This window comes from Sapajus apella, unplaced genomic scaffold (genome assembly GCF_009761245.1).
Source record: "Sapajus apella isolate SASKATOON/1434 unplaced genomic scaffold, GSC_monkey_1.0 scaffold2, whole genome shotgun sequence".
NCBI classification, from domain to species: domain Eukaryota; kingdom Metazoa; phylum Chordata; class Mammalia; order Primates; family Cebidae; genus Sapajus; species Sapajus apella.
In genome coordinates, this window is record NW_022436942.1 from 35,594,564 (window position 1) to 35,605,620 (window position 11,057).

Genomic DNA, 11,057 nt, shown 5'->3' on the forward strand with positions numbered 1-11,057 from the left:
GAGTAAACACATCTCATCCAGCATTTAAAGAGCCCATAAATAGCCTGGCAGTTAGCTCCTCTCTCTCTTACCCTAAAACAATCTGCAAAGAGACAGATGCTACTCTGTACTATCTTGACCCCCAAAGTGCCCTGGCCAGAATTCATACTCAAAGGAAAAAAAGAAATCCAATAGTAAAAACAGACCAAGGAAGAGGTGAGGGAGAGTAACCAGGAACCTAGTCTTGTCTTTCTTAACCATGAATGGACAACCAAGAATTATTAGGTACATAAGGAAAACTGAGCATCAAAGAAGAATGATTACAAAACAAACATAAAACTGACCAAAGGAGTAAAGAAGATAAATTATGCAGACACGAGGAGACACAGGTATCTTTAAAAAATCTAATTTACACATCCTAAGAATCAGGATGATAATACAGCATAATTTTTAAATGGTAGGAAAAGAAAAAGAACAACAAAACTTATAGATTACCCCTAAGAAAATCGGTCAAAATACTAAAGAGGGAAAAAAATCCCCTGAACACAAAGCAAAGAGAACCACAAAATATAAAAGATAAGAAAAGGAAGATCAATTCAAGACAGAAAACAATTGTCTACTGAAAAGCAAAAAAGAGGATGAATGGAGGAAGTTACTAAAGACAGAAGAGAATTTCCTGGAATTGGAAAAATAATCTGATTCAGACTCTAAGAGCAACTGAGTATCTAGAACAAATAACCAAACAAAACAAAAAATGACCTATACACCTCATTATGACTTTGCAGAAGATACAAAAGAATGAATTCTAAAAGATTTCAGACAGAATGAAGAACAAATCAGCTTAAAAGGATAGTGAATCAGACGGATATATGACTTCTAATCAGCATTCCTAGATGCTAGAAGGCAAGAGAAGAATGCTTTCAGAGTTCTAATGGAAAATTATTTGTAACTAACAATATTGTACCAAGCCAAATTATCAATCATTTGTGAGAACAGAATGAATACTTTTTTACATAGAATTCAGAAAATTTGCCTCTCATACTTACTTCTTTTTCAACGAGTTACCTGAAGACGTAATCCAACAAACAGATTAAGTAGATGCAAAAAACAAAAAAGAAAAGAAAAAAGATGTATAACAGAATGGATCCAATTCAAGAGTAAAGTGAAAAGAAGTTACAAGAAGAAACCTAAAAGGGTCCAAATGGAGGCAGAGTTACAGACAACTGCAGAGAAATAGAGAACCAGTGCAAAAAGTAGTATGCTCAAGAGTTGGGGTATAGGGGCCTGGAGTATAGGGGAAGCTATGATAGAGGCACATAGTACAAGAAAAGAGGATAATTTAAGATGCTAAGGAAAACAGGAAGTCCTACTCAGAGTTTTTTTTAATTTCAAAGTTAGATTTTGGTCATATCCAATTTTTTTTAATTCAATGGTCAGAATTGATGAATAAAATCTATTAATCCTCTATATTATCAACATCTTTCTTCTGGTAGCCCAGGGACAGAAAAGGAATCACAATCTGAGCATACTATCTGGCTCAGCATTAAATAATACTTACACAGTCATAATATCAACAATATTTATAGGTTTTTATCATTTAGAGACAACCTGTGGACATGACAGCTGAGGAAAAATTTACAGGGGAAAAATCGTATTTGTCTAAGCAAGGATGTCCATGCAATCTTTTGGCTTCCCTGGACCACACTGGAAGAAGAAGAATTGTCTTGGGTCACACATAAAATACACTAACACTAACTCTAACCATAGCTGATGAGCTTTAAAAAAAACAAAACAAAAAAAATCTCATTATGTTTTAAGAAAGTTTATGAATTTGTGTTCGGCCGCATTCAAAGGTGTCCTGGGCCGCATGCAGCCTACAGGCCATCGGTTGGACAAGTTTAGTCTAGGCAATAAAAAGTACAGCTAACAATTTAGAAGAAAAAATAATAAGGTAATAAATGCAAAATTCAAGTAATTTCTAAAGTTGATAAAGAGAAAGGTGAATCAACATTAAGGCTGGGCACTAGGGTTGATGCCTGTAATCCCAATGCTTCGGGAGGTACGAGTGCAAAATCAGACTAGGCAAAATAGTGAGACCCTGTCGGTACAAAAAATAAAGTAGCCAGGCACAATGGCACATATCTACAGTCCTAGCTACTGGGGAAGCTGAGGCAGGAGGATCCCTTGACCTCAAGAATTCTGCACTCCAGCCTGGGTGACAGGAAGAGGAGACTGTCTCTTGTAAAAAAAAAAAAAAATACAAACGTATATATAGTACATCGAGAAAGAGAGAGAGAAAAAAAATACAAACATATATATAGTACATCGAGAAAGAGAGAGAAAAAAAATACACACACATGCACGCGCGCACACACACACACACACGAAACTAGGATGTTTTATAAAAAACGACATACCTTCCTTTATTGGATATACAGGTATGAACCCCTCCCCATGAACCTTACCCATCTCCTAAAGGAGGAAAAAGTTCTTTAATTAAGGGTAATAGTTTCTTTCCATTTAAAATCATTTCTTTCAGATTCACTGTCTTTAAAGCAATAGTTCTTTCCCGAGGGTGACCTTGCCCCCCAGGGAACATCTGGCAATATCTTGAGACATTTTTTATTGTCACAATTAGGGGAGGTGCTACTACCATCTAGCGAGTAGAGGCCAGTGATGCTGTTATACATTCTATAATGCACAGGAATTCACACCAAAGAATTATCCAGACCAAAATGTCAACAGAGTCAAGTTAAGAAACCCTACTTTAAGAGAACTTTTCAGACTTTTCTAGATTTTCTCTGTTCCTCATTCTTATCATGGTGACTGGGCATAAGATAAAGCTTTTATGGGTATCCAGAGTCTTATGATTAGTCTGAATACAGACGCATGGATTGCCCTGGGGATCCTCACAGGCCTCTGAGTTTTGGCTATTGGCCCTCAGAGTCATAATGGCACATGCTAATGAGTACATTGGAACAGTATTCACTGCATCTCCTAACTTGGCCCCACCCACCACAGCTCCTGCTGGTTCAGGTATTATTACAGTCTCAACTATCTCCTCTATCCAGTCCCTGGCTTATAGTTAAGGCAACACTAGCTGCTTAACAAGTAAACCCCAGATTTTCAGTAGCCTTGCACAATTAAAATTTCTCATTAATACTACAAGCCATTGTGGATGTTCCCGTTTGGTACACAGCTTTCTTTCACGTGGTAAATTTAGGGATTGCAGATCTTTCCAATCCGATGATTTTACCAGCCCTTAGAGCCTAGGCCTCTGCATCTGGCCCTTGAATTAGAAAAGAGAAAATGGAGAAAGAATACCCAGTTTTCTGCCACCTCAACCCAGAAGTGATGAATTTATTTCTACTCACATTCCACTGGTGAAAAATAGTCATGGCAGGCACAGTGGCTCACACCTCTAATCCCAGCACTTTGAGAGGCTGAGGCGGGAGGATCGCTTGAGCTCAGGAGTTTAAGACCTGCCTAGGCAACACGGTAAAACCCCATCTCTACCAAAAATACAAAAAATTAGCCAGCCATGGTACTGCGTGCCTGTAGTCCCAGCTACTCGGAAGGTTGAGGCATGAGAATCACTTGAACCCAGGAGGCGGAGGTTGCAGTGAGCCAAGATCATGCCACTGCACTCCAGCCTGGGCAAGAGTGATACCCCATGTCAAAAAAAAAAGAAAGAAAGAAAGAAATAGTTGCAAGCAAGAGGGAGCACAAATTTTGGTGGGGCAATGAAATGAATTTGCCCTTCCCACAACCTCTACCTACTACATGGTCCCTCCCTCACAATAGCAGCCTCATGACAGGCTTGCTGGCTCTCACTCTAACTTACTCCCTTCACTAGGCATATGTGAGAACATCCAGATCTCTTTCAGACCATGTAAGAACCATGAGAAACTCACCAAGTGCTGTCTCTGGCCCCCTCTCTGCTTAGATACACCATTTTCTTCCCTTTTGGCCACCTCAAGTTAGCAGAGGGCCAGGGCAATAGACTAGTAAGTGGCTGTACCAGTTCTGAACTTAAGCAGTCTGGCTCCAGGGCTTGTGCTATTCTGCCTCTCCAGACTTCTAAAACAGGTGATAAGAGAGAGCACTTCTGTTACTACCAATGGATATTTGTAAAGCACTTACATCTTGCAAAGCAGCCTAGGAACTATTACAAACTCCACACTATGATGCACAGCACTGCTTTTCTTTACTTCCAAATTGCTGATCTTAAATGTTATTATAATCATAACAATGCGCAAAATTACATGCCAAGCAAAGCTAGTCTCCAGAAGTCCCTCACCCTATTCTCCACTTGAACAATGTACCTATGCCCTCACATCCATGGCATCCCAACTCATTACTCTGCCCAGTAATAACGTTACTTAGATTGAACTTCCGCTCTCTCCAGGTCTACCATACTTCCATCCTATCAAAATATACCAACACAGATTCCATGATTTCCACATGGGCCCCAGCCTTCCCATAAAAAATTATGCAAACTGATAAACTATTCCTGCTAATATGTGGGCATCTGGCAGCCAAAAAGCAAACATTACCCTACTGGTGGTCATCTCAATAGGATAGATTTCAACTATATAGATTTGCATCCCTCGGATATCACTAAATAGGCCTGGCATGGCAGCTCACACCTGTAATCCCAGCACTTTGGGAGAACAAGGTGGCAGAATCATTTGAGGGTAGGAATTCAGTATCAACCTGGGCAACATAGTGAGACCCTGGAATTCAGTACCAACTTGGGCAACATAGTGAGACCCTGTCTCTACAAAAAAAAATATTTAAAAATTAGCCAGGTTGGTGGTGTTCACCTGCTGTCCCAGCTACTCAGGAAGTAGAGACAGGAGGATCAGTTGAATCTGGGAGGCTGAGGTTGCAGTGAGCTATGGTAGTGCCACTGCACTCCAGCCTAGGTGACAGCTCTAGACCTTTTCTCAAAAATAACGGCCAGATGCAGTGGCTCACGCCTGTAATCCCAGCACTTTGGGAGGATGAGGCGGGTGGATCACTTTAAGTCAGGAGGAGTTCGAGACCAGACTGGCCAACATGGCAAAACCCCATCTCTACTAAAAATACAAAAATTTAGCCAGTGTAGTGGCACGCACTTGTAACTCCAACTATTCAGGAGGCTGAGGCATGAGAGTCGCTTGAAACCAGGAGGCAAAGGTTGTAGTAAGCCGAGATCACGCCACTGCACTCCAGCTTGGGTGACAGAGTGAGACTCCATCTCAAAAAAAAAATCATCCATGCCAATTCTGTGAATCAGCCTTATTCTTTAAAACAATTTTTTAATTCTAGCAACTTAGCTTTAATGTTGTTATTAATTATGTTATTTTATTTCCAGTTACTCTGAAATTCCCTAGCTAGAAAATGGCAACCGGATGAACAATAAAATAAATATTTGCTTTACTCCAAGTATTTTTAAGATTTAAAAATAGGATGTCAGTCAAATACAGGTAAAACGAGGGGAAAAATCAAGGCTGTATTCCGTCTTCTTAGAAAGTAAAGTGCATTTTATAAATCACCAACCAAAATAGACTCAGGAAGATCACAAAGTCAAGACCTATCATAAGGAGCAATTGCAAATAAATTATACAAGGCAGTATATATTAGGATGGTTAAAAGGATAGGCTCCAAAGTCAAAGGTCAGGTTAAACCTCAAGTTTAAATCCTTTTAGTAGACTCTACCACCTACTACTTAACTTCTCTGTGCCTCAGGTTTAGTTCAAATACTGGCTCCACCATTATTTCATCTGTCAGTTGCTCAGGTTTAAAAAAAGAAAATAGCTTGATTTGGGGGATGGTTGTAAGGATTAAATGTGATGACATGTCAAGTACTCCTGGAGCAGTACAGTACCTGGTATACAGCAGTCAACACACATTAGCTATTATATGACCTATAACAATTCCCCTCTGAATCTATCATGTTTGCAACAACTCTAAATCAAAAAGTTTCTCCTTTTTACTTGAAAAGAGTCAAGCTCTGAAATCATTCCCTCTTTGGTTCAGTCCTTTTTGAATATGGAAATCAGTAGCTAACTGGCTTCTTTATCATTTGATGACTCAAGACTCTTCTTAGTCTTTTTATAATAAAATTCTCTTCCAAATATTATACAAAGGACAGACTGCTCCATGGATCAAAAACACTACAAAGAGTTCACAAAGTATAATGAAATTCTGAGATTCATAAATGAACAAATAGCTACTGGCACAAAAAGCTTAGATAAGAAATGATGCAGATTTCTATTCATTTGCTCAAGAAATACTGAATTTTATAATAAAATACAGAAAGTAGATATCTTCATGACTTACAGTCACATCACTAAAAACATAGAAAATATTTTTGGTAAATTTTTTCTTAACTAGAAAACCCCTTATTTTGTCACAACAATGGATAAATGACATTACAGGCAAAGACAATTTCTTCAAAAACAAATTCTGTAGAGAAAAAAAGCTTAAAGGCTCAGATTTTTAGCTACACATATCCCTTACTTCAAGGTTCAAAAATTTGAGGCTTCTAGCATTCCTTGTGGTCTGTAACATTAAGCAGTAATACAATTAGGCCTCATTTCTTTTTTTCTTTTTTATTTATTTATTTTATTTATTTTTTTTTTTGGAGACGGAGTTTCGCTCTTGTTACCCAGGCTGGAGTGCAATGGCGCGATCTCGGCTCACCGCAACCTCCGCCCCCTGGGTTCAGGCAATTCTCCTGCCTCAGCCTCCTGAGTAGCTGGGACTACAGGCACGCGCCACCATGCCCAGCTAATTTTTTGTAGTTTTAGTAGAGACAGGGTTTCACCATGTTAACCAGGATGGTCTCGATCTCTTGACCTCGTGATCCACCCGCCTCGGCCTCCCAAAGTGCTGGGATTACAGGCTTGAGCCACCGCGCCCGGCTTACAATTAGGCCTCATTTCTATCAGAAAACATTAAACTGACTGAAAGGAAATTATCTAGAATTTTGATTCTGATCAATTTAAACACAATACCATAAGTCAGCTAGATGAGTCAAACAAATATTAGAGTTTATGATAAATGAATCAAAATATTTTTTTAAAGATCTGGAGACACACATTTTAAATAATTTTGTATTTGCTGAAGTCCTCCTATGTGTCACACGCTGGGGTAGGCACATTCATACTGAGGTAGGCACTTTCACATGCATTATGTAATTTTGTTCTCCCGACGACCATGGATTATCATCCTGATTTTACAAATGAGAAAGCTAAGGCCAAGTGATTTGCTGATGGAAACAATGCTTATATAAGATTGAGTCAGAACGCCAATTCAAATTTTCTGACCCTCATTGTATTTCCAAAACTCAAGTACTCTAAATCTCTGCTCTAGTAAAACATGTTAATCTTTTTATATAGGGAGAGTTGAAAATTGTGATGGGAGAAGAAAAATTCTTCATAATGTTACAAAAAAAGATTCACTGTGCTTAATCTGACACAGTTTATTCAGTCTGATTTGAATGCTTTGCTGCACACTGTCTACCCCCTTAGACACCACTTATCTTCAGACACACAACCTACACCAAAACTTAACTCAAGAATCACCTCCTCCAAGAAAGTTTCCCAGATTAAATGACCTGTTCCCCTTCTCCCATGCTAACATCCTTCCTTTATCACTTCACTGCTTGCATTTAGTTTGGACTACATTATCAGATACTCTTTTTGTTCTCCAGTCATATATCTGGAATTAGATTTTCTTCATTCATTAACTATTGAGCCTTTGGAGATTCAATGGTGAGCAAAACAGACAAAGTCCTTTCTATCATGGAGCATTTACACTCTCTGGATCTTCAACAAAGGTAAAAATAACACAGGGTATAAGAATACAATGCTCTAGGACTAGGATTTCTTCCCTATAAGGTCTCTGAAAATAGCTCTCTCCCTTGCAAGCTTGATAACACTTTTCAGCAAGAAAAATGCCTTCTATCATGTCTTCTACATGAGAATTTTATGACTTTGTGAGGGTATTATGAGGGATGGGGATCAAGGTGGGAAGAAAGATAGATGTAAAATCTCTCGGCAGAGATGGTGTCTCACGCCTGTAATCCTATCCTAGCACTTTGGGGAGGTGGGTGAATTACCTGAGCTCAGGAGTTCAAGACCAGCCTGACCAACAGGTTGAAACTCCATCTCTATTAAAAAACAAAAATTAGCCAGGCGTGATAGCAGATGCCTGTAATCCCAGCTACTAGGGAGGCTGAGAAGAAAAAATGGCTTGAGCTCAGGAGGTGGAGGTTGCAGGTAGCTGAGATCACGCCGCACTCCAGCCTGGGGCAACAGAGCAAGACTCTGTCTCTTAATAAATAAATAAATAAATCCGCAATTCATACTTTAAAAGATCCACCAGGTGCAGCGGCTCACACTTGTAATCCCAGCACACTGAGGGGCTGAGGCGGGCGGGATCACTTGAGGCCGGGAGTTTGAGACCAGCCTGGCGAACGTGGTGAAACTCCGTTCTACTAAAAATACAAAAATTAGCCAGGCATGGTGGTCCGTACCTGTAATCCCAGTTACTCAGGAGGCTGAAGCATAAGAATCTCTTGAACTCAGGAGGCAGAGGCTGCAGTGAGCCAAGTTGCACCACTGCACTCCAGCCTAGACAACAAGAGTGAAACTCTGTCTCAAAAAAAAAAAAAAATCTTTTTGTAATCCATATTTTACAAATTGATACTATCATTTTTCTTAAAGCAAATTAAAACATAACTTCATTACACACAATTGTAAATTTATCTCCAAACTGTATTTTAAGGCTTTCAAAAGGAACTGAATATTGCCAAATGTATAAGTACCCTGAATGTGTTATAAAAAAACATATTTGACTGCCTCTAAAATGCAATAACATTCTAACTGAAAAATATAGTAGCATCTTTCCACAGATCAGTGATTCAATAACTATTATGATTCAAAGAGAAATAAACCAGGACCATTTTTAATTAAACAGACATTTCTAAGCACCTGTGTACACAGTATTGCTGCTCAAACGGTTGACATGGAATGTGAATGCAATAACTTAATCTTCATAATTAAAGACCTAAAGGTAGCTTAAGTTTCATCTATTCCCTTTCCCAGCCCTTTGAGCAGGCATATTACAGTCACTCCATACATGGTTAATACTAAAAAAGAAAAGGTAACAAACATTTGAAATTAGTTGTACTTTTATAAAGGACATATTAAATTGCATGGCCTGACTCTTCCTTTTCTGTTTTATTAAACTAGCATGATCTTAATAATTTCACTGCAAAACAGGTTCTGGCAAGCATAGACACTGATCATAACCTCTTAGCATGATCAAGTTGAGATGAAACCCTAGGAAACTGGCAAAATCTAACAATCAATTCACCCTCTATTCTCCACAATTCTTGCTCTCTCTAGATACTAAGGGAGGCAAAACTGTTTTAAATGATTATTTCAAAAGCAGCGCTAATTTGGGGAAAAACTTAACTGCCATGCAGAAGACACTGTATTACTACTCAGACGTCATTTAAGTCTTCTAGCAGCAGAAAGGCAAAAACATCATTACATTTTTTTATTTAACGCACATATGCTTAACATTACCAGAGTTTACTCATCTGTTTACGTAGAGTCCAAGTTACCTATTATTTTAGAAAGCATTTAAATAAAATGAAATTAGGTTACGTTCTGCAACGCACATGTCTCGCATAAAGAAGAGTATTAAATGACTTTTGTGAATGGAAAATCTGCATATACTGTTGCTTCGCCTCAACCAGTCTTGAGTGGGTGGCTCAATGAACCTAAAGCATGCTCCATGTGAAGCTCCTTGGAACCTAATTCCACTCTTGAGAGAGGGCTTAGAAACAAACATTAAATTTAAAAGCACAGCAAAGGCTTGCCTTTCCTCCTACGTTACAAGAAGGCTGGGAGAACTGAAGCTTAGAGGAACAACACCGTGTCGCTTGGCTCTGCAAAGGCGGGTGCGGTCTGCGGTGCGCGGCACAGCCTCCTCTGGTGCTGTCACAGGAAAAAAGGAGCCTCGCCTCAACCGCACCGAGCGACAAAGCGCCAGCTCTCCTGGGCGCGGGGGCTCCCAACGAGACCCTGCCATCGACCTGTCAAACTTCAGGAGGGACAGACACCCGCGGCGGTCGAAATGCTCCTACAGCCTCCCACTCCCTGTTCCTCTGCCTCGGCTTTGTAAGGCTGCAGATGCACCTACTGTGGGCCCCAAAACACTCCACCCCGCCAGCCTTTCCAAACCCCTACTCCAAAAGAGGACAAAGGAGCTGAAGAACTCCTCGGCGCGAGTGGCCAGGAGTCTCTGACAGCCCGAGCTCAGAACGTAGCAATAAGGGTGCGCAGTCGCCCTGAGGGGTGCGGATCCAGCACCCCCACCTCAAGAATGGAGCACCACTCACCAGTGCGGAGCTTCCAGGGAGGCGGGACGCAAGAAGCCGGTTCCTCTGGGGTCGCCGCGGCGCTAGGGTCCCGGGCCCTGTACGCGTCCAGTCGGACCCCAACTTCTCTCGGCCGCTGTAGTCGGCGGCAGCTGGGGCGCGAGCCTGGACGCAAGGCGCTGCCCAGCTGCCGCGGAAGCACTGCTGGCTCGGCCCCCGAGCCGGGCGGGAACTTTCGGCCCCGCGGCCCACCGGCCAGGGCGGACCCCCACCTTCCCTCACTCTGCTCGCTACCGGCAGGGGCTACTGCTGCGGCCAAACCTAACGCTACAGCCGCCGCCTGGCCAGGAGCGTGTCGCGGCCTAATGTTGTCATCCGCCGCGTCGCCGCCTTTCTGGGCACCCAGAACCGCCAAGATCCTTCACATTCTAGCGCCCTCCCCCGAAGGCCCCGCCCCCCTGCTCGCTGGCTGTGGCCACGCCCTCTTCCCGTCACGTGACGGTGAGCCGATGGGGCTGTGGAGTTGGTTCCCCCGCCCGGCGGCAGCGTACCGCTTTGGAGCCACTGTCCACCTTGTTTCGCCGGGGTGTTATCACCAGCCAGTCCCTTTCCGCATACCCAAGTGCGGCCTCAGGAAGCGAACCCACCGCCGTTGGCCCAGCGCCTATTGATCGGCTAGGCCTTCTGGACCGGTCGT

General features: G+C 41.7%; 1 protein-coding gene across 4 annotated transcripts in view; it reads right to left on the bottom strand.

The window, feature by feature from the left end:
- Positions 1-10,789, bottom strand: part of OSBPL8 (oxysterol binding protein like 8) — a 166,859-nt gene extending 156,070 nt beyond the window's left edge. For 2 of the 4 annotated variants that reach the window (XM_032296219.1, XM_032296197.1), the window contains exon 1: positions 10,382-10,756. The gene's annotated coding sequence lies outside the window, so the exon portion shown is untranslated. Of the gene's footprint in view, positions 1-10,381 lie in introns of all 4 variants that reach the window. The other 2 variants (XM_032296193.1, XM_032296210.1) reach the window with 2 other exon arrangements.
- Positions 10,790-11,057: the final 268 nt, after the last annotated feature.